This window comes from Schistocerca piceifrons, chromosome 8 (assembly GCF_021461385.2).
Source record: "Schistocerca piceifrons isolate TAMUIC-IGC-003096 chromosome 8, iqSchPice1.1, whole genome shotgun sequence".
NCBI lineage: Eukaryota > Metazoa > Arthropoda > Insecta > Orthoptera > Acrididae > Schistocerca > Schistocerca piceifrons.
The window spans coordinates 58,437,576-58,458,720 of record NC_060145.1 but is presented as its reverse complement, the minus strand read 5'-3'; positions in this window follow the sequence as shown (position 1 = coordinate 58,458,720).

Genomic DNA, 21,145 nt, shown 5'->3' with positions numbered 1-21,145 from the left:
TGTTCTTCTCTGTTTCCTCTATCAATCCTTTCTAATGCGCCTCTAGGACTGACGAGCAATATTCACTTGTCGGTAGAACGAGGCTTTGTAAACTACAAAACCTTTGAGCGTTCAAACTGCATTAAATATGGAATAGGATACAACCCTGTCTCACTCTCTTCTCAAGCACTCCTTCTCTTTTATGCACGTCGACAACAACAACGGCAGTCTGGTTTCCGCACATTTTGTAGAAAACCTTTTGCTCCTTGTATTTTACCTTTGTTACGTTAACAATTTTAGATTTATTCCAGTCAACATTGTCAAAAGCTTTCCGTAAATCTACAAATGCTAAGAACTTAGGTTTGCCTTTCTTTAGTCTAACTTATAAGATAAATCGTCGGGTCATATCAAGGGCTTATTTCAATAGTGGTACAAGTCCATTACCTCCACTTTTCTGCCTATAATGCTTCTGAAATTAATGATCCAAACAAAAAGAAAGAGAGGTTCATCTCTAGTAAGAAGCCATATGCTTGAATATTTCTGGTATCTCAACTGCAGATTTTTCAGCGCTCATTTAACTTTAGGACTCTGTATCTCAGAATGAACAAAAATGGACTAGTACCACTATTGAAATAAGCCCTTCATATGTTCCTACACTTTCTCTCGAATCCAAATGCTAAAAACTAAAGTTTGCCTTTAGAATAACTCGTAGGCTCTGTATTGCTTCGCATGTTCCTACGTTTCTCTGGAATCCAAGCACCTTCCCCGAAATCGGCTTCTACAAGTTTTTCCATTCTTTCTGTAATTGCGACATTAAACGAAATCTGAAGTTCGCAACATCTAAAAAGATTACGATTTCAGAGAACGAAGGTGAATCTACATTTTCGGATAGTGGAACATGTGATCGTTGAAGGATGGAATTTTAAAAACCTGTGGACTAAATTCAGTTGAATCTGAAGTAGCTTTATCCACTAGTACGCAAAATCTAGTCGTAGATGTGTTCTTCACAATCCAAAATGTTTCATCTCTTCAGAAAAAAATATGTTAAGCTGCATGATACTAAGTCGTACAATAGTGTAAGTCTGATAAGTATTTATTTTTTCTCATTCAATGAATAGTTCCAAGTTAGTGCATCTTAAAGGGCATGTTGTTGTTGTGGTCTTCAGTCCTGAGACTGGTTTGATGCAGCTCTCCATGCTACTCTATCCTGTGCAAGCTTCTTCATCTCCCAGTACCTACTGCAGCCTACATAGTTCTCAATCTGCCTAGTGTATTCATTTTTTGGTCTCCCTCTACGATTTTTACCCTCCACGCTGCACTCCAGTACCAAATTGGTGATCCCTTGATGCCTCAGAACATGTCCTACCAACCGATCCCTCCTTCTAGTCAATTTGTGCCACAAACTCCTCTTCTCCCCAATTTTATTCAATACCTCCTCATTAGTTTTGTGATCTACCCATCTAATCTTCAGTATTCTTCTGTATCGTCCATGTTTCACTTCCATACATGGCTACACTCCATACAAATACTTTCAGAAACGAATTCCTGACACTTAAATCTATACTCGATGTTAACAAATTTCTCATCTTCAGAAACACTTTCCTTGCCATTCCCAGTCTACATTTTATATCCTCTCTACTTCGACCATCATCAGTTATTTTGCTCCCCAAATAGCAAAACTCCTTTACTACTTTAAGTGTCTCATTTCCTAATATAATTCCCTCAGCATCACCCGACTTAATCCGACTACATTCCATTATCCTCGTTTTGCTTTTGTTGATGTTCATCTTATACCCTCCTTTCAAGACACTGTCCATTCCGTTCAACTGCTCTTCCAGGTCCTGTGCTGTCTCTGACAGAATTACAATGTCATCGGCGAACCTCAAAGTATTTATTTCTGCTACATGGATTTTAATTCCTACTCCGAACTTTTCTTTTGTTTCCTTTACTGCTTGCTCAATATACGGATTTAATAGCATCGGGGAGAGGCTACAACACTGTCTCACTCCCTTCCCAACCACTGCTTCCCTTTCATGTCCCTCGACTCTTATAACTGCCATCTGGTTTCTGTACAAATTGTAAATAGCCTTTCGCTCCCTGTATTTTACCCCTGCCACCTTCAGAATTTGAAAGAGAGTATTCCAGTCAACATTGTCAAATGCTTTCTCTAAATCTACAAATGCTAGAAACGTAGGTTTGCCTTTCCTTAATCTTTCTTCTAAGATAAGTCGTAGGGTCAGTATTGCCTCACGTGTTCCAACATTTCTACGGAATCCAAACTGATCTTCCCCGAGGTCAGCTTCTACCAGTTTTTCCATTCGTCTGTAAAGAATTCGCGTTAGTATTTTGCAGCTGTGACTTATTAAACTGATAGTTCGGTAATTTTCACATCTGTCAACACGTGCTTTCTTTGGGATTGGAATTACTATATTCTTCTTGAAGTATGAGGCAATTTCGCCTGTTCAAATGGCTCTGAGCACTATGGGACTCAACTGCTGAGGTCAATAGTCCCCTAGAACTTAGAACTTGTTAAACCTAACTAACCTAAGGACATCACAAACATCCATGCCCGAGGCAGGATTCGAACCTGCGACCGTAGCGGTCTTGCGGTTCCAGACTGCAGCGCCTTTAACTGCACGGCCACTTCGGCAGGCAATTTCGCCTGTCTCATACATCTTGCTCACCAGATAGTATAGTTTTGTTAGGCCTGGCTCTCCCAAGGCTGTCAGTAGTTCTAATGGAATGTTGTCTACTCCCGGGGCCTTGTTTCGACTTAGGTCTTTCAGTGCTCTGTCAAACTCTTCACGCAGTATCATATCTCCCATTTCATCTTCATCTACCTCCTCTTCCATTTCCATAATATTGTCCTCAAGTACATCGCCTTTGTATAGACCCTCTATATACTCCTTCCACCTTTCTGCTTTCCCTTCTTTGCTTAGAACTGGGCTTCCATCTGAGCTCTTGATATTCATGCAAGTGGTTCTCTTTTCTCCAAAGGTCTCTTTAATTTTCCTGTAGGCAGTATCTATCTTACCCCTCGTGAGATAAACCTCTACATCCTTAGATTTGTCCTCTAGCCATCCCTGCTTAGCCATTTTGCACTTCCTGTCGATCTCAGTTTTGAGACGTTTGTATTCCTTTTTGCCTGCTTCACTTACTGCATTTTTGTATTTTCTCCTTTCATCAATTAAATTCAGTATCTCTTTTGTTACCCAAGGATTTCTACTAGCCCTCGTCTTTTTACCTACTTGATCCTCTGCTGCCTTCACTATTTCATTCCTCAAAGCTACCCATTCTTCTTCTACTGTATTTCTTTCCCCCATTCCTGTCAATTGTTCCCTTAAGCTCTCCCTGAAACTCTGTACAACCTCTGGTTCTTTCAGTTTATCCAGGTCCCATCTCCTTAAATTCCCACCTTTTTGCGTTTGAACCTAAATTCAAATAAAAATGTAAAGTGAACGGGATACATACTGATTTCCATTAGCGAATGAAATGAGAGTTGGTATATCCCCTTTCCAGGTATTCATTACTACTTCCGTCTACACAGAACAGTTCCCTGGTATACATATTGTTAAATAACTTTGAGGGCAAGTTCATAAGTAAAGGCTTTTTTTTTCTCCATAGCTTAATAGAGCTGGATCAACAACGACACACCATAATCACACTGTTTTTCTTGCGTGTCAGCTGTGATAGTTTGGTATTTGATGAATAGCTCTAAGCGTAGTGATGCAAGGTGGTGTTCTATCTGTGCCATGTACTGCAAGTGCTAGGCTCACATTATCCGCCAATATTTTTATTACTGAATTGAGGGTTGCCCTGGCAACCAGCAAAGTGCGGAGATCAATGTTAAGGGTTCAGCACGCATAATTATAACTATCACATGTCTATTAAACGCACAGCGAGCACAAGCTGCATTACAGCAAAAATCGCGTATTATGAAGAACTTTTCCGTGGCACGGTTCTCTGCCGGAAACCACTCGAAGAGGGCTCGGTGCTGAGCAGTCAGTGTGAGAGTCTGCAACACCCACAGAGAGAGCCGCCCAGGTCGGCATCCTGTGCGGAAGCAGCCCTTTGATCAATACCGGCAGAGGGACCTTCCGCGAATTCTGGAAACGGCGCCGGTGCAGCACTCAACCACTGACCTCAGACAACGCGCGCCTCCTAAAAGCAACGCTGATTGGACAGCCGCCGGTGATTGGGTACTTAATGAGAAAATTGTTGATGTGGGACGAGTCCTATCGCGGAACGCCAAGTTCATCTGATAGCTATAGGAATTAAGGAGTTGCGTTTTGGTTTCGTAGATAAGCGGTCGCTTTTACTCCGGTTCGTGCGAAGGAATGATAGCGAAGTTTTGTATTTCGTCCGGCAGCCCGCCTGCTACGATTTCGATGTTGCAGAGAACATCACAGGGTAAAAATCAGCAGCTCCGGTCGTATTCAAATCGCTCTTGCCGCGATACATACAGAAGCGCTAGTTGTGGGCCAGATATGCAGTGCAGTGGGTGTTCAAAGTGTAGTTTTCTTCTGTATGTCAATAACTTTCGTGCTGATGGTAAATCAACTACAATCTCGTGCGCTCTGTCGGTGGTAGGGGAGGTGCCAATCCGTATCGAAAGTTGATAAAAAAAATAGAACTTTTGTGTTGGTTGTCATTTTTATTTGTGCACACTGTGCCATAATAAATCAGGAGACACCATCTCATCCTGCATTTTGAGATGTTACTGCAAAAACCTAGTAGTCATAAAAATTTGTCTCATTCTGCTCAGTATTTCTGGCTTTCAGTTAAATTAACCTGCCAGTTCCCACAACCCACTCATTCTTTTGAGTGATTATTATTTTTTATTTTATTGAACCGATTCTTCTTCTATGTGCGGCGTGGGGCCTCGCATGGCGTGATTCTTCAACAGGGCCAAGGGATTAAATGTCAGATGTTGCGTATAGGAGTCATGTCAGGCGCATTATTTGTAGAATTCCGAGTTACCATAACGCACACGGTCTGCATACCACCTCACGGTGAAATGAACTCTGAGGACGCCTCTGATTAATTTCAGAGCATTTTATTCCTACTGCCCCGTTGTCCGTATCCACCACGGAAGAGATAAGAGGAGTGATTCGTTTCCCGTACTCTGAAGGGTCTAATGCTGGTGAAATTATTTCCACAATACGGTCGCATTATGGTGATAGTTCTCTAGAGAAGGAAGAATTTACACATGGATACATCGCTTTGAAGTGAACATATGTCTCCGACTAAGAGCGTTCCGGTAAGCCACGCACATCACAAAGGTACAGGAACGTAGTGAATCTGAGTAAATGTCCGTCATGCCAGGATTGATGATACTAACCGTGATATGAACATTAGGCACGTTTCAGCATTTGCAGTCGTCTGTGAACCTCTAAACTACCGCTAAGTTTGTGCTTGTTGGGTACCAGCCAACTGAGACACAAACAAGAAAATTTGGAAATGTCGACACCACACATTTACGGCATTTTGAAGAGGAATGAGACGCTTTCTCAGCAGCCGCTGATTAGGAGTGGGTCCCTAATAACTGGCACAGCAAGAGAGTTCAAAAGGCAAACTTCTCCAGAAAATTCATCCTGAGATTGAAGCTCACTTTTTTGTCCGCGTTTCCTTACAAATAAATTTGCTTATGGATAGGTTCCGCATTCGGCAAACACGATGTATCTTCTTTTTTCTCCAGAAATGTTTCGCTGAAGTTGTTACATCTTCAGTGGGGCTTTTGATCTGTTTTCTATGAAATAACAGTAGTAATTGCTTTTTACTATATGTACATAAATTATTTCAGTTTTTAAGTAAAGTACTCAAAAACTGAAAAAAAATTATATCTTGTCAACATAGGCTGTAGTTTCTGTGGCTTTCTGTATTTTGCTGTAAAACCGATATCACTAAACCTCACAATTCTTACAAAGAATCGAACACCCATGCATAAAACAGCATCGAGCTTCTGATTACTTTGCAAATGAGTTAATGTGTTAAATGTTTGCTGGTAAGCATGTAAGCAAGAAAAAGTTTAGAAAACGTTTGAAATTATGTTTAAAGTTTGCTGGAAGTCGCTAAGTGCTCCATTTTCGAATGTGGGATGAATAAAGTCTGGGTATTTGCGCGCCATGAGTTACGCTGCCCCAAGATTGGTTTTACTGTGTTAAATCTAGAACATGAGATCATAACTCCACGTAGCAGACTAAAACGACATTTTAAATTTTTAAATTCGGTGAGTAATTATATGAAATTCTGAAAGTAAATTTTTTCTTGCCCCTGGAAGCTGTTATACAACTAACCTTGAAACGTCCCCTTGGAAAAAATATAAATGACTGTGCTGGTAAACTTCTACGTTATTTGATTTTCAAACAGCTGAGCAGAACTCAACGTACTCAGTTTTCTCTTTACTTATTCTGATCATCACTAAACTGACACACAATATTTTTAGCGCGACGCAATCTGACTTTCAAAAATCCCTACAAAAGAATGGCCCTGAGTAACCTATACCTTTCATGAATCACTTACCTCACAAAAATCTTCGTTACTCGAACAACTGCAATGAAAGATTTTGATAGAGAACAAACAAAGTATTTACCTTAATAGTGTTCAAAAGTCATCATATATATATATATATATATATATATATATATATATATATATATATATATATATATATGACATCTATCGTTACAAACTTCATTTTTCTGGCGGACTCACGTCCAGATCGTCCGCTTATAGTAACCTCTCAAAACTCTGACATCTCTCTCTCCACATCCACCACTGCTGGCAGCTCACCTCCAACTGCCCAACGCTACGTGCTGTTCATATCCAACTGCCCAACACTACACTAGCGAATATTGCAACAGTGAGTCCAACCAGCCACAGACTGCACACAGCACAGTCAGTGATTTTTATACAGAGCGCTATGTGGCGTTACCAACATAAAAACCTAAACAGCCAACTTACAACCTGCAAATGGGATCGAGTTATAGTGCCTCGCGCTACACTCTTAGTAATATATATTGATGGAAGAAATTGCAACACCAAGAAGGAGATGCGCGACATGAACGGAAGTTGGTAGGCGTGTTTCGACATCTGGAACGTTTCGTGCCAGTCGCGTAAGGGCGGCGCTAGTGGAGCCACTATGAAGATGCAAATCAGGTTTGCTTTAAATACACCCTGTAACAGCCGTGAGCGCTAGTCAAGTCTGACATTAGACGTAGTGAGTTGATCTTAGTCAAGAACGCCTTTAAGGCGACAAAGACGCCATTATTAACATCCCGCTGATTTTGAACGAGGTCGTGTAACAGGGCTACGAGAAGCTAGCTCTTCCTTCTGCGATACCGCGGGAAGACTAAACAGAAATGTAGCCACTGTACATGATTGCTGGCAGCGATGATCAAGAGAATGTACCGTCGCAAGAAGACTGGACACCGGACGACCAAGGGGAGCTATCGAGAGTGATCACCATCATAAAATATGATTCAAATGGCTCTGAGCACTATGGGACTTAACTTCTGAGGTCATCAGTCCCCTAGAACTTAGAACTACTTAAACCTAAGTAACCTAAAGACATCACACACATCCATGCCCGAGGCAGGATTCGAACCTTCGACCGTAGCAGTCCCGCGGTTCCGGACCGCAGCGCCTAGAACCACACGGCCACCGCGGCCGGCAAACAACACCATCGTATTCGGTGTATGGGTCTGGCGTTTTGTACTGCATCTGCAATATGAGCAGCAGCTGACACCACAGTTAGACAACGAACTGCCAGATCGGTTACTTCGAGGACAGCTTCAAGCCAGACGCTCAGTAGCCTGCATTCCACTGACTCCAAACCACAGCCATTTGAGACTTCAGTGATGTCAAGCGAGAGCTCATTGGAGGGCAGGTTGGAGGTCTGTTGTGTTTTCTGATGAAAGCTGATTCTGCCTCGGTGTCAGTGATCGCCGTGTGTCGGTTAGGAGGAGGGCACTTTGTAAGGTGTCAGGCAAATCCAACACCTTCCATGAAAACCCTGACATGATAAGCAAATCCAGTAGTATGTCACATAGCTCCGAATAAATCGTGACATTAAATTAACCAAACTAATACGAGTAACGAGTGAGCAAATTGAATACCACAGACTAATACAAGAATGCCTAAATGCATGTCATACCTTCCCACCGTGAGACAGACGCAGTTCCGAGGGGAGAAACGAGAACAGAAGCCGAGAGCAGAACCGTGTCAAGCTGGAAGGCCCTACGATAAGTGACGGACGGACACCCACGTCGCCAGCTAACCGCTAGGACACACCACCCACAAGTTTTAGCGTGAGACTTTTTCGCGTCTCTGTTACGTCAAGACCACCCCCCAGCCAATGTTAAAAGCTAGAGCCCTTCAGAAGAACAGTATAGATCTTACGATAACACAAAAAGGGCTACACCACCCGCAAGTTTTAGCGTGAGACTTTTTCGCGTCTCTGTTACGTTAGGACCACCCCCCAGCCCATGTTAAAAGATAGAGCCCTCCAGAAGAACAGTATAGATCTTACGATAACACTAAGGGACCACACCAGCTGCAAGTTTTAGCGTGAGACTTTTTCGCGTCTCTGTTACGTTGCAAACTTTAAAAGCATTGCCCCACCACGAAAAGTATAACGTTTCTCATTGGATAGACAGAATTTTTGTAGGCGGAGCTTAAGGTTAACATTGAGACCCTGATTGGTCAGATGAAAACACAGCCAGATAGTTTTTTTTAAACCAACTTCGGTAAATTGTAGTAAGAGGAAGTTAGAGAAAGAGTTGCTTCCGAGACGGAGAGGTGAGCGGAGCTGTGCTGCCCGCCGCCCCCTGACGAACACCGACAAGGTAATGAACGCACGCGATGCTGCATAACAGCACATAAACCTTCACTCCGAACTGCAGAAGTCTCATCTGTTACACCCCCTTTTTGCGTAATACTAGTGTCGATCGTCAATTAAAGCTCATGGTGTTCACATTTGCCACTTGAAGTAAAAATCTGAAACGCGATGATTTTTCTGTTCTATAGTTATTGAGAAGCCACATCAGCCACTGTAATTTACGACAAGTTAGATAAGTAATTAAAGATAATTGAGGGTCACTGTAGACCATTTTGATAATTTGCTTTTTGTGAAACTTAATTTAAACCTAGATTATAGATGTGATATGGCATAGGTCATCCTTCGATCCATTGTAGAACTTGGAAACCCATTCAGGGAATATTCCACTAAATTTAGTTAGTATTAAGATTTTTTTTACAGGGAGTGCAGTGGAGCTGACGCTGAAATCATTAAGTATTTAGTTATATCATCGCTAGTCTCACTGAACTCTTCTGAATTCTACATGTCATGTGTGGTCTGGCGTCTCCTTACCAGCAACAGGTCCCAGGTTCAAACTAGTCAATTCCCTAAAAAGCACGCTCAGAGCGTCGTTGCGCGAAAGTGGTAGGGAGACACGATATAGAACAAACAGACACCACGCAGAATGTTAGAACTTTAGGGCCTGTAACCAACCTGTCTACGTGTTAGACACGCTGGGCGAAACCTGGAGTTAATAACGAGCATCAAAACCGATATAGGGATTAGTGAACACAGGGTTGTCGTACCAAGACTGAATATTCTAATCCCCAAATACTCGAAAAATATACCTATTCAGAAAAGCAGATAAAAATTCACTCGACGCCTTCCTGAGAGACAATCTCCATTCATTCCAAATGAATAATATAAGTGTAGACCAGATGTGGCTTAAATTCAAAGAATTAGTATCGGCAGCAACTGAGAGATTTGTACCAAACAAACTAACAAACGACGAAGCCGATCCTCCTTGGTACACAAAACGGGTTAGGACACTGTTGCAGAAACAACGAAACAAACATGCCAAATTTAAACAGACGCAAAATCCCCAAGATTGGCGATCCTTTACAGAAGCTCGAAATTTAGCGCGGAGTTTAATGCGAGACGTCTATAACAGATTCCACAACGAAACTTTGTCTCAAAACCTGGCAGATAATCCAAAGAGATTCTAGTCGTTTGTAAAGTATGTTAGCGGTAACAAACAACCAATGCCTTCTCTGCGCGATAACAATAGAGATACTATCGAAGACAGTGCTTTCAAAGCAGATTTACTAAACACAGTCTTCCGAAATGCCTTCACAAAAGAAGACGAAGTAAATATTCCAAAATTCTAATCGAGAACAGCTGCCAACATGGGTAACGTAGAAGTGAATATCCTCGGAGTAGCGAAGCAACTCAAATTATTTAATGAAAGCAAATCTTCTGGTCCAGACTGTATACCAATTAGGTTCCTTTCCGAATATGCTGATGCATTACCTCCATACTTAAGTCATATACAACCGTTCGCTCGACGGAAGGTCGGTACCCAAAGACTGGAAAGTTGCACAGCTCACACTAATATTCAAGGAAGGTAGTGGGAGTAATCCACTAAATTATAGGCCCATATCGTTGAGCAGGAGGATAGAAGATGGCTCAGATGGCTCTGAGCGCTATGGAACTTAACTTCTGAGGTCATCAGTCCCCCAGAACTTAGAACTACTTAAACCTAACTAACCCAAGGACATCACACACATCCATGCCCACGGCAGGATTCGAACCTGCGAACCTAGCGGTCGCGCGGTTCCAGATTGTAGCGCCTAGAACCGCTCGGCCACTCCGGCCGGCGAGGATAGAACATATATTGTATTCGAACATTATGAATTACCTCGAAGGGAACAGTATATTGACACACAGTCTACATGGATTTAGAAAACATCGTTCCTGTGAAACACAACTAGTTCTTTATTCACATAAAGTGCTGAATGCTATTGACAAGGGATTTCAGATCGATTCCGTATTCCTGGATTTCCGGAAGGCTTTTGACACTATACCACACAAGCGGCTCATTTGAATAGCGTGCTTATGGAATATCGTCTCAGTTATGTGACTGGATTTGTGATTTCCTGTCAGAGAGGTCACAGTTCGTAGTAACAGACGTAAAGTCATCGAGTAAAACAGAAGTGATTTTAGGTGTTCCCGAAGGTAGTGTTACAGGCCCTTTGCTGTTCCTTATCTATATAAACGTTTTGGGAGACAATGTAAGCAGCCGTCTTCGGTTGTTTGCAGATGACGCTGTCGTTTATCGACTAATAAAGTCATCAGAAAATCAAAACAAACTGCAAAACGATTTAGAAAAATTATCTGAATGGTGCGGAAAGTGGCAGTTGACCTTAAATAACGAAAAGAGTGAGGTAATCCACTTGAATGCTAAAAGGAACTCATTAAACTTCGATTACACGATAAATCAGTCTAATCTAAAAGCCGTAAATTCAACTAAATAGATGAGTATTACAATTACGAACCACTTAAATTGGAAAGAAGACATAGAAAATGTTGTGGGGAAGGCTAACCAAAAGCTGCGTTTTATTGGCAGGACACTTAGAAAATGTAACAGACCTACTAAGGAGACTGCCTACACTACGCTTGTCCGTCCTCTTTTAGAATACTGCTGCGCGGTGTGCGTGTGGGATCCTTACCAGATAGGACTGAGTACATCGAAAAAGTTCAAAGAAAGGCAGCACGTTTTGTATTATGGCGAAATATTGGAGAGAGTGTCACAGAAATGATACAGGATTTGGGCTGGAAATCATTAAAAGAAAGGCGTTTTTCGTTGCAACGGAATCTTCTCACGAAATTCCAATCACCAACTTTCTCCTCCGAATGCGAAAATATTTTGTTGACACCGACCTACATAGGGAGGAACGATCACCACGATAAAAGAAGGGAAATCAAAGCTCGTACGGAAAGATATAGGTGTTCATTCTTTCCGCGCTATACGAGATTGGAATAATAGAGAATTGTGAAGGTGGTTCGATGAACCCTCTGCCAGGCACTTAAATGTGATTTGCAGAGTATCCATGTAGATGTAGATCTAGGAGTACAGTTTCATATGACAGCAGGTGCACTCTCGTGCTTATCCCACTCACTCTTGACTGCAAATTTGTACGCAGTCTGGTGATTCGACCTGGTGTGCTGCCACTCACGAACAGCAGTCCAGGGGGTGCTCGATCACCAGATCTGTATTCAGTCGAGCACTTATGGGGCATCATTGGACGACAACTCCAGCGTCATCCACAGACAGCGTTAACCGTCGCTGTATTGACCGACCAAGTGCAAAAGGCATGGAACTCCCAGCCGCAAACTGACAACCGTGACCTGTACAACACAATGCATGCACGTTTTCACGCTTGCATTCAACATCAATGCACTAGGATTTCACATTTACAATGGCGTATCTCGCGACTTGTGATCTAGTAATGTTAATCAGTTGAATATGTTGACAAGACAAATGTATTCCGGAAATTTCATTGTTGTTGTTGTGGTCTTCAGTCCTGAGACTCGTTTGATGCAGCTCTCCATACTACTCTATCCTGTGCAAGCTTCTTCATCTCCCAGTACCTATTGCAACCTACATCCTTCTGAATCTGCTTAGTGTATTCATCTCTTGGTCTCCCTCTACGATTTTTACCCTCCACGCTGCCCTCCAATGCTAAATTTGTGATCCCTTGATGCCTCAAAACATGTCCTACCAACCAATCCCTTCTTCTAGTCAAGTTGTGCCACAAACTTCTCTTCTCCCCAATCCTATTCAATACCTCCTCATTAGTTACGTGATCTACCCACCTTATCTTCAGCATTCTTCTGTAGCACCACATGAAATTTCATTATTCTACATTAATTATTTTTTCGTAATGCCATTTTTTCCGTCAGTGTAGATTCCTTGGTAGTTTGTCGTCTTCAGCGACAGAGAAGTTAAAATAGAAAATTTATTTACATCGAAAATTACGCCTAGAATGTTAAGCTGTCGCGGTTGCATTATTTTTCTCCAAGTCAAAGACTGTGTCTGTGTATGTATTTGTATGCAACACGTTTACACGTACTTTTATAAGTTTTCACCCTTGTCTTTATTTAAAAAATGAAGCTATATATGTACAAACACTTTTTCTTTTATTTAACAGAAAGCAAAACTGCAACAAAAAAAAAAAACACTAAAGATTCCATAACTTCAGCGAAACATGTTTCAATAAAAAATTAAAAAAAGTGGTTCAAATGGCTCTGAGCACAATGGGACTTCACATCGGAGGTCATCAGTCCCCTAGAACTTTGAACTACTTAAACCTAACTAACCTGAGGACATCACACACATCCATGCCCGAGGCAGGATTGGAACCTGCGACCGTAGCGGTCGCGCGGTTCCAGACTGTAGCGCCTAGAACCGCTCGGTCACTCCGGCCGGCAATAAAAAAGAAGAAAAATTGTATTTTCCGATGGCGGAACCTGTCCAGAAACAAATTTATTTTCTGGGGGAACGTTGATGACGATAGTGATTTGGGATATGAAAGGTCACCTGGTGATTCATTACACTGTAAAGGTCAACTGGTGAATAGTGACAGCTATTGTGAAATACTGCGAGATCTGAAATCCAAAATCAAGACGAAGAGTAAAGGTCAAATTTTTCTTCCTGGTAAAGCTTGTCCTCACTGAGTGCATTCAAAATCTTGTGGATTGCCCATACAGTCTTGACGCAGCTCCACGTTTCTGTTGTGGACGTGACGCAGAGAAGTTGTGGACGGCGCACACAAAGCACCTTCCAGGACGGAATCGGGAAGTTTCACAACCGATGGATCAAGTGTATAGAACTCGCCAGGTTAGCCGAGAGCGCTAATGCGCTGCTTCCTGCACTCGGGTAGGCGCACCGGGCCCGGATCGAATCGGCCCAGCGGATTACCGTCGGGGTCGGTGTGCCGGCCAGCCTGGATATGGCTTTTAGGTGGTTTTCCACATCCCGCTAGGTGAATACCGGGCTGGTCCCCACGTTCCGCCTCAGTTACACGACTCGCAGACATCTGAACACGCTCGCACTATTCCATTAATTACACTCAACGCAGACAGCAGGGGTACACTACTTCCGTCCCAGGGGGTACGGGGTGGCGGCAGGAAGGGAATCCGGCCACACCTTTCCACTAACGTTGCCAAATCAGTTCCTAACAATGCCGACCCTGCGTCAGCGCGGGACATGGCACCAGTAAAAGAAAGAAAGGATCAAATATATAGATATCGAAGGAGACTATGTAAAAAATTTATATCCCTCGCAACATTGTTTTCGCGATAAAATACACTGATGAATCGCCCAAGTAAGTGCTTTGTAAGCCACTAATTTAATATCCTTAGGATTTTTGTAGTAAATCTCACTCTGACACCTGGTTTTTCTACAGATAATTTTTGTTCTACTTTAGATTGCTCCACACTAATAGCCCTAGATATTTTGCTGTTGATATTATTTCCAATGACTTACCGGTAATAATATAATCGACCAGTAATGAGCCTTGCTGCGTATTAATGCCAATATGTTTATTTCTGTTCTTGGTCGTCTGGCAGCCCTGCACCAAGCGTCCATCCTTTGCTGGGGTTTCCTGCATTTTGGAACAGTTGTCTGGCGTTGCGACTACCCTGGAAACAACAATGCCATCCGTGAACAACGTCACTGAGATTCCGACACTATCCACTACACTAGGAAATTTATATGCCATGCGTACAGTAAACAAAAAAATGATCTGGTACGCATGTACTTGTACATTTCCTCTCAAAGTTTTCGATTTTGGCCGTGTCGGTCTTCACACAAGAGTTCGGGTCTCACTTCCTAATTTGACGTGACTACATCGGGTGTCTGTGTAATCACCTTCCGGTCACGGAATCGGTAGACAGAGTTACTGACGGTCAGCTTCTTATGCGTGATAACGAAAGTAGATACACAGGGTGGTCGGAAAAACCCGTTACAAACTTCTAGGACATGTAGAGTGTAGTGAGTACAGAACATTTTGAATAGGAACCCACGTCCGGAATCGTATCGTTTCCGTTCTACGACAGTTTCAATTCGCATGTGTACCTAGTCAACAGCTGCTTAGGGCAAAAGAAACGTCCCCGTCCTGGTATGCAACAGGTTAGACACGATGACGTGTACTACGTCAAACGATCCCCAGATGTCACTTATTGTCTGCTTTGCTCTGAGACCGAGGCAATACCTGTGCATCACCGATAGAGGAAACTTGGTGCAGAACACGTTTGCGGAATACACAGACATGCTCCTTGTGTACGGCGAAGCTGGATGTAACGGAAGAGCTGCTAGTCGGCTGTATCACGAACATTTTCCACACCGTCACACTCCATCGCACAAACTGTTGCATGGGGGCTTATTTAAATAATCAATTGAAAATGTTTTTTTTTTTTGTTTTGTTTTAGTAACTGTATGTCCGATTACGTAATGTCTCGTAATCGGTTGGCCCTGACTAGTATTATTACGCTATCTGACTGCAACAAACAATGTAAGAAAATTTTCGTAAACACAGTTAATTAATTAAGTCCCCAGCAACTAAAAAACCTACAAAATCCAAGCACAAATGTAACTGTTCTGTATATGGGAGTGTGACTCAACGTATGCATCTGGCACGGTTCTTTTCCAACAAGACAAGAATTTTTAAATACCAACTATACAGACGTGACAAAGGAAAATTAGAAAACTATAATTACGCAAGAAAACCAGAATTCCACTCTAATCCAAGAACACAAGCCAGATGCTTTGTTGACTGAACCTGTAGTGACACATTATTTCAGATAGACAATTAATAAAAAAAAACATTATAAATTTTACCTTCATATATATTGACGAAATGCACTCATTACAATAACATCTGCTATCTCTCCCATCAAATAACTGCATAAAACAAGGAGCAACACTCTTTACTACCACATCTCACTCCGACTTCACGACAATCACGAGCTCTTAACACACACTGTGCTCTCTACTAGCACTGACTGCCACGAACTCTCAACAACCACTGACTTCTACAATCTCATAACAAGCACTGTGGAGGCGGCTTAATAGTACTCTTTGGCGCACTCTCTGGCGCATTGGCACAGTGTAGCCACCTTTCATATGCCCCTCCTCCACAGGCCAGAATTTGATGGTATTTTTGCCAGCATTGGTGGTGAAAATATCACCAAATTCGTCCACAAAAATACAGACAAAAATAAAAGATAATATTAATACCTAAACATCACATAATTAGTTAAAAATTTTGGCTTTGCACTGACCTTTCACTAACCTAATGTATGAAATACAGTAAGCAATACAACTTCTTTTCATACATGTGACTTTACATAATAGTTTACAATATACAAAAAATCAGTTTATGCAAATGTTCACATAAAATGCCTTCAATGATTAGTTTATACAAAAAAAGAACACCAACAGGTAACATCTTTTCAGTAGAAGCAGTCCATCAGTTGCACCCAGTAAAGTTTAGCAGGTACACCCAGCAACAAGTCACATTAATTCAGTAGAAACAGTTCATCAGTGGCACCCAGCAATGTTAAGCAGGTGCAGACACCAACAAGTGACATCATTTCAGTAGAAGCAGTCCATCAGTTGCACCCAGCAATGTTGAGCAGGTGCAGACAGCAACAAGTGACTTCATTTCAGTAAAAACAGTTCATCAGTTGCACCCAGCAATGTTGAGCAGGTGCAGACACCAACAAGTGACACCATTTCAGTAGAAGCAGTCCATCAGTGGCATCAGCAATGTTGATCAGATGCAGACAGCAACCAGTGACACCATTTCAATAGGAGTAGTCCATCAGTTGCACCCAGCAATGTTGAGCAGGTGCCGACAGCAACAAGTGACATTATTTCAGTAGAAGCAGTCCATCATTAGCACCCAGCAATGTTGAGCAGGTGCAAACACCAACAAGTGATATCATTTCAGTAGAAACAGTCCATCAGTTGCACCCAGCAATGTTGAGTAGGTGCATACAGCAACAAGTGACTTCATTTCAGTGGAAACAGTTCATTAGATGCACCCAGCAATGTTAAGCAGGTGCAGACACCAACAAGTGACCATCATTTCAGTAGAAGCAGTCAATCAGTTGCACCCAGCAATGTTGAGTAGGTGCAAACACCAACAAGTGATATCATTTCAGTAGAAACAGTCCATCAGTTGCACCCAGCAATGTTGAGAGCAGGTGCAGACAGCAAAAAGTCACATCTCTCAGCAGAAGCAGTTCGATAAAATTCACTAGCACTGATCACACTGTTCATCAGCAGAAATTAAACACGACCAAATGTCACACATCATATTGAAAAGTGCAGGTAACAGTTCAGAATATTTATCTTCACTAATCAGACAGTTCAGGCATGAACAATAGTTTGAATGCACATACAGTGCTTTTACACTAAACATACAAATCATAACAGACACATAAATGATATCAGATAATTGTCCTATTAACTATTACAATACACAAATACCAGTAAACCTATAATATTTATGGGTGTCAGTGCAAGCCACTACCAACAAATAAAATAATATTTAGGAGATAGGTGGGTAGGATTAGGAAAGGAAAACACACAAAACACACTCACTCATCTTTCATCCACATTAAGTACTACTGTGTAATTGAATAGTGTTAACTGTGTAAATGTAATTCTGTCAAAATCTGATGTTCATCATGTGTATCAACTAGTACTGGCAGCAATGTATAACAGTCAATAATAGTTAGTCAACGTCATAGTCATCATGTCAAGACCAATGTTTGCCAAGCCAGATCAAAATGTACTGTTGTTGAACAACTGTCAGTGAGCCAAGATATGCAATTACTTCCTCTCTCCAAAAAAAAGTATATACTGCTTAGTTATTTAACAAAGTGTGTGTATAGACTATCTTCCTTCTATTTTAGTGTTCTAGTCTGCTCTCTTCATCCTCCTTGTTCCATAAGACCAACAAAAAAAAAAAATATGCTCCTCACTTACTTTACCTCTTATACACCAAAACTCCAATAATCATACCTCAATAATACCTCTTCAATACGTCTTATCATCAATATCATTTACCTTACCTCTTGTCCACAAAAACTCCAATAATCAACAACTTAATATACTCTCAATACCTCAATAATACGTCGCTACATGTGAACCTTATTGCCAATATCATCTCACTTCCAACACAACTCTTTCCTCTAGTCAGTCTCCTCGAACAAGTACAGATAAAATCCTAATGCAACTTCAATTCAGCATCCCATACAATCCGAAGACACAGTGTCAACACACAACCTCTGTGTAATCCATCTGACCCAAATTTTCTACTCATTATCACATAATCTCAATACGTCACTAATACTTCTTCAATACGTCGATACATAATGCAACTTCAATTCAGTATCCCATACAATCCGAAGACACAGTGTCCACACACAACCTCTGTGTAATCCATCTGACCCAAATTTTTTACTCATTATAAATTATAAGATACATTTTGGTTCCTTGTCCATCATTAAATAAAAGAAATGCATACCTGACCTCTAACAGACTTAGTTCGAATAACTCTCAGTAATTACGTACGATTACGGAGTGTGAATAATCATAATGTTTCACAGTGTGTACACCACTTCAAGAATTATGGCAAACAGAAGCAAACATGTGGAGTATTTCTTGTGTCAAGTGTCACTTCCTATTTCAATTGCTCACGAAAAATGCAGTGTAATAACTGTTAATGGTCTAAACCTAGTATTGGTATGTCATGTCGTTAGCTTCCTTCCTATTAGCATAAATGTATACAGCTTCCATAAAACCTCAGCTCATGTGACTTCTATGACTCTCTTGTACTAATGTCGTTCGTCGAATTATAGCAGTTAATTTTCTTATCTTAAAAATATAAGGCACTGAGCGTAAGCAAAACAAGCAATAACGAGTAAATATACCAGTAGAGAACAGAATGTCAACAAGTGGATGCAGCACAATTCTTACAACGAGGCTCTGCCAAGCGAACAATCTATAATTAATCCAATAGTGTGACCTAAACTCTATGTTTATACACAGTATATCAGCATTTCTTTACACCAAATTAAAGAGCAGTTATGGCAACAAAACAGAAATGTGTAAATATGTAATCCATACAAAAAGCAGCAAACATATATCTTACGTAATAAACAGGTCATTATCATCATATCAGCATACACAAATAAATGTTCATATGTAATCTTAATAAGTAAACATGAAGGCGCAAGCAGATAAATGACAAAGTACAACATACATACATAAACACATCAGCACAATAAATCACGTTACAATTATAATTTAAATAAATAAGCACAGCAGGCACATAATTAAAAAAAATATGACATCAGTGAAATAGCAGTGCAGCCAAGCGATGCATAATATATACAAGTCACAACCCAGTTCATTAATAATCATTGTCAAAATCAGTAAATGTACACAAGCACGTCGCTTCACAAGTAAATTCATAGAACATAAAATTTAGCACAAGTATGAGTCACGTAATCGCGAGCAGCAAATTACGTCTAAAGTACGTACCTAAGTGGAAATTTGTTACCTGAAAATGAACTCAATTAATAGTTACCCTTTTTTAGTTTATTACTTTCTTCTTCGAAATTACATTCTTCCTGAAATTTTCTCGATAGCAAGTCGTCTTAACGTCGGAGACACACAGAATTTACCTGAAGTTCTCAAATATTTTACACAACCGTATCCTGGAAAATACTGAATGTTAATAACAGAATTCATCAAGTCACTATAGCTTTATACAGAATTTAGTCGGAGAAATTAGACTGTGTGTTTGTTTACGGCTGTCAGTGCATTCGCACTGAGCGCTCGATCAGCTGTGGGCGCGTGACGTAGGAAGCAATTGTTCGCGGTCAACGACTGCCTTGTGCGGCGCGCAGACTTGACTGTTGCTTTGAGTATGTGCCGCCGCCAAAACACAGCGCGGTATCCTTGTATTCTCTGCGTGTTTACATGTAGCTGTTAGTTTCTCACAAGTATGTCATTCCACAAAAATTTTGACGTTTGATATATGATGTATTCCTTTAGAGCGTCGTGATTTAAGAGTTTCTACTTCGACAGTGTTATCATGTATAATTTTGCGAATTCTATATGGACCGTTATAAAGCAGAAAAAATTTGCGACACAAGCCTTTTCCTTTGTGAGACAAACGGTGGGACTTAATTAATACCTTCTGACCAACTGAAAAAGTTTTTAAACGACCAGGACGTTTCGCTGATTTCTCTCTTCTAGCAGCCGCAGATGCAATATTTCGTAGAGCCAGGTTGACAACTTCAGAATGCCGCAGTTTCCGTGAAGGCGGAAAAGGAACTATTTCAGAAATGCGATTTGTCGGTGCTTTATTTTTTAATATCAATAGAGGCGGTAAAGAAGTTGAGTCATTAGGAAGTTCATTCAGAATGTTTTGAAAAATATGAAGATACTGATCCCAAGTTCTGTGATTCTGATGACAATAAAGACGGCACAATTTATTGATTTCCTTCATCCATCTCTCTGAAGCATTAGATTGAGGGTGAAAAAGTGAAATGAAAATTGGTTTAATTTTACGACGCTGTAGAGTACGAAGCCAAATTTTAGAACGAAACTGTGATCCATTATCTGATATAACCTTATCTACATGACCAACTTCTTTAAGAAAATGTTTGATGAAAGCGTTAGATACTGAACGAGCTGTTGCTTTGCGTAAAGGTGTAAAACACACATATTTTGAGGTCAACTCCACTGCTACGAAAATGTACGCAAAACCATTAGTTGAACGAACCACTGGACCGAACAAATCGACTGCAGCCATGTCCTTTAATTTCGCTGGAATGATAGGAAACAACGGTGCTCTGTGAGAAATCGTTGGAGGCTTAGCCATTTGACATAATTTACATTTGGCAAGAACAGATCGAATACGTTTTTCCATATTACTGAAGTAACAATTTTCTCGTAATTTGTGAAAGCATTTTCGGGAACCAAAGTGTGCATAACTGAAATGCGTATACCAAATCAATTTATTGACCCACTCATCAGGAATACAAACTAACCAAACAAAGTTGTCGACCGATTTTCGTTTACAAAGAATGTCAATGCGAACTGAATAGCATCTAGTTTCTCTGGATCAGGAAGAATACCTTCAGTCGAAATAATGTGACCGAGAAATTTCGCCTGAGAACGACCAAATTCAGATTTTTCCAAGTTCTCTGTAATGCCAACTCTTGCAAAAATACATAATAATGAATCCAAAATTTTGCTGTGCTCACTCCAAGAATGTTTAGCAA